The sequence below is a fragment of the Mandrillus leucophaeus genome, unplaced genomic scaffold (assembly GCF_000951045.1).
Source record: "Mandrillus leucophaeus isolate KB7577 unplaced genomic scaffold, Mleu.le_1.0 Scaffold445, whole genome shotgun sequence".
NCBI classification, from domain to species: Eukaryota; Metazoa; Chordata; class Mammalia; order Primates; family Cercopithecidae; genus Mandrillus; species Mandrillus leucophaeus.
The window spans coordinates 1,432,058-1,435,715 of NW_012104754.1; the positions used below are offsets into that span (position 1 = coordinate 1,432,058).

At 40.7% G+C, this 3,658-nt stretch overlaps 1 pseudogene across 1 annotated transcript; it reads left to right on the forward strand.

Moving 5' to 3' along the window:
• Nucleotides 1–616: 616 nt before the first annotated feature.
• On the forward strand, nt 617–2,533 carry LOC105549579 (annotated as a pseudogene). Its single transcript, XR_001007566.1, has one exon. The product of XR_001007566.1 is annotated as a T-complex protein 1 subunit zeta pseudogene (transcript).
• Nucleotides 2,534–3,658: the final 1,125 nt, after the last annotated feature.

Consider the following 3,658-nt stretch of genomic DNA (forward strand, 5'->3'; position numbering starts at 1 on the left):
AAAACAAAAAAATTAGCCGGCTGCGATGGCAGGTGCCTGTAATCCCAGCTACTCAGAAGGCTGAGGCACAAGAATCACTTGAACCCAGGAGGCGAAGGTTGCAATGAGCTGAGATTGCACCATTGCACTCCAGCCCTGGCAACGAGTGAGACTCCATCTCAAAAAAACAAAAACAAAAACAAAATAAACAAAGCTGGAGGCATGACATTACCTTACTTCAAATTATATAACAAGGCTGTAGTAACAAAAACAGCATGGTATGGTATAAAAAATAAACACATAGATCAATGGAGCAGAATAGATAACCCAGAAATAAAGCCACATACTTACAACCAACTGATCTTTGACAAAGTCAACAAAAAAATATGCTGGGGAAAGGACACCCTGTTCAATAACTGGTGCTGAGGAAACTGGATAGCCACATATAGAAGAATGAAACTGGAGCCATATATCTCACCATATGCAAAAATTAGTAACTAAAGTTGGATTAAAGACCCAAACACAAGAGCAGAAACTAAAAATACTAGTAGAAAGTAACCCCATTAAAAAAAAAAAGGCCGCACCGGCTCTGGGCTGTCTGTGCCCCATGGCTTCCTTTTCCTCCACTGCAGCAGCTATGGCGGTGGTGAAGACCCTAAACCCCAAGGCCAAGGTGGCCCGAACGGAGACGGCGCTAACGGTCAACATCAGCGTTACGCAGGGTCTGCAGGACGTGCTGAAGACCAACCTGGGACCCAAGGGCACCATGAAGATGCTTGTTTCTGGCGCTGGAGACATCAAGCTTACTAAAGATGGCAATGTGCTGCTTCACGAAATGCAAATTCCACACACAACAGCTTCCTTAATAGCAAAGGTAGCAACAGCCCAGGATGATATAACTGGTGATAGTATAACTTCCAATGTCCTAATCATTGAAGAGCTACTGAAACAGGTGGATCTCTACATTTCTGAAGGCCTTCATCCCAGAATAATCACTGGAGGATTTGAAGCTGCAAAGGAAAAGGCCCTTCAGTTTTTGGAAGAAGTCAAAGTAAGGAAAGAGATGGACAGGGAAACACTTATAAATGTGGCCAGAACTTCTCTTGGCACTAAAGTTCATGCTGAACTTGCAGATGCCTTAACAGAGGCTGTGGTGAACTCCATTTTGGCCATTAAAAGGTAAGATGAACCTATTGATCTCTTCATGGTTGTGATCATGGAGATGAAACATAAATCTGAAACTGATACGAGCTTAATCAGAGGGCTTGTTTTGGACCACGGAGCACAGCATCCTGATAGGAAGAAAAGGGTGGAGGATATATACATTCTCAAGTGTAATGTGTCATTAGAATATGATAAAACAGAAGTGAATTCTGGCTTTTTTTTTAACAAGAGTACAGAAGAGAGAAAAACTCATAAAAGCTGAAAGAAAATTCATTGAAGATAAGAGTTAAAAAAAAAAAAAAAGAACTGAAAAGGAAAGTCTGTGGTGATTCAGATAAAGGATTTGTTGTTATTAATCAAGAGGGAATTGACCCCCTTTCCTTAGATGCTTTTGCAAAAGAAGGCATAGTCACTCTGCACAGAGATAAAAGGAGAAATATGGAGAGGCCAACTCTTGCTTGTGGTGAGGTAGCCCTGAATTCTTTTGACAACCTAAATCCTGACTGCTTGGGACATGCAGGACTTGTATACAAATATACATTGGGAGAAGAGAAGTGCACCTTTATTGAGAAATGTAACAAAACTCACTGTCACATTATTGATCAAAGGACCAAATAAGCACACACTCATTCAGCTCAAAAGATGCAGTAAGGGATGGCTTGAGGGCTGTCAAAAATGCTGTTGATGAGGGCTGTGTGTTTCCAGGTGCTGGTGCTGTGGAAGTGGCAATGGCAGATGCCCTGATTAAATATAAGCCCAGTGTAAAGGGCAGGGCACAGCTTGGAGTCCAAGCATTTGCTGATGTGTTGCTCATTATTCCAAAGGTTCTTGCTCAGAACTCTGGTTTTGACCTTCAGGAAATATTAGTTAAAATTCAAGCACAATGTTCAGAATCAGGTCAGCTTGTGGGTGTGAACCTGGACACAGGTGAGCCAATGGTAGCAGCAGAAGTAGGCATATGGGATAACTATTGTGTAAACAGCTTCTTCACTCCTGCACTGTGATTGCCACCAATATTCTCTTGGTTGATGAGATCATGCAAGCTGGAATGTCTTCTCTGAAAGGTTGAATTGAAGCTTCCCCTGTATCTGAATCTTGAAAACTTTGCAAAGTGATCCTGAGGAATACAGCTGTGGAATTTTTGTCCAAGCTTCAAATGATTTTCAGAGGAATTTTCCCATATGAAAAAAGGAGAGAACACTAGCATCTGTTGAAATTCAGAAGTTCTGAACTTATAATTACAGTATTTTTTAAAATTGCACTGAAGTATACGCACATAAAGCAGGTATTTCATCCAGTGAACAGGATATTTGGATTTAGCAGCAGTGACATAAAATTCCTGTTAGATAAACATATGTTACCTACGTTATTATTAAATATTCCTTGAAAAAAATGGGCAAAGGACAGCAACAGACATTTCTCAAAAGAAAACATGCAAGTGACCAACAAACATATGAAAAAATGCTCAACATCACTAATCATCAGAGAAATGCAAATTAAAATCATAATGAGATACCATCTTATGCCACCAGAATGGCTATTATTAAAATGTCAGAAAACAACAGATGTTGGCAAAGATGTGGAGACAAAGGAATGCTTTATGCATTGTTGGTGGGAATGTAAATTAACACAACCTTTACGGAAAACAATATGGGGATTTCTCAAATAACTAAAATAGAACTACCATATGACCCAGCAATGTCACCAGTAGGTATATATCTGAAGGGACAGAAATCAACATATCAAAAAGATACTTGCACTCATATGTTTATCACAGCACTATTCACAATAGCAAAGATATATAATTAAAGTAAGTGTCCATCAGCTGAAGATTGTATACACACACACACACACACACACACACTAACATCATGGAATACTACTCAGCCCTAAAAAAGAATGAAGTCATATCTTTTGCAGCAACATGGATAGAACTGGAGACCATGATCCTAACTGAAATAACTCAGAAAGTCAAATATTGCATGTTCTCACTTATAAGTGGGAGCTAAACAGTAGGAACATATGGACACACAGAGTAGAATAATAGACACTGAAGCCTGCACAAGGTGGGAGTGTGGGAGGGGAATGAGGGTTGATAAATCACCTGTTGAGCACAATGTTCACTATTCAGGTAATGGGTACACTAAAAACCCAGACTTCACTACTATGCAAAATCTGCACTTTTGTCCCCTAAATATATTTTTAAAATTTTTTTTTAAAGATTGCCTTATTTGGCTGGGCATGGTGGCTCACGTCTGTAACCCCAGCACTTTGGGAGGCCAAGGCAGGTGGATCACCTGAGGTTGGGATTTCGAGACCAACTTGACCAACATGGAGAAACATCGTCTCTAATAAAAATACAAAGTTAGCCGGGCGTGGTGGCACATGCCTGTAATCCCAGCTACTTGGGAGGCTGAGACAGAAGAATTGCTTGAACCTGGGAGGCGGAGGTTGCGGTGAGCCGAGATCGCGCCATTGCACTCCAGCCTGGGCAATAAGAGCGAAACTTTGTCTC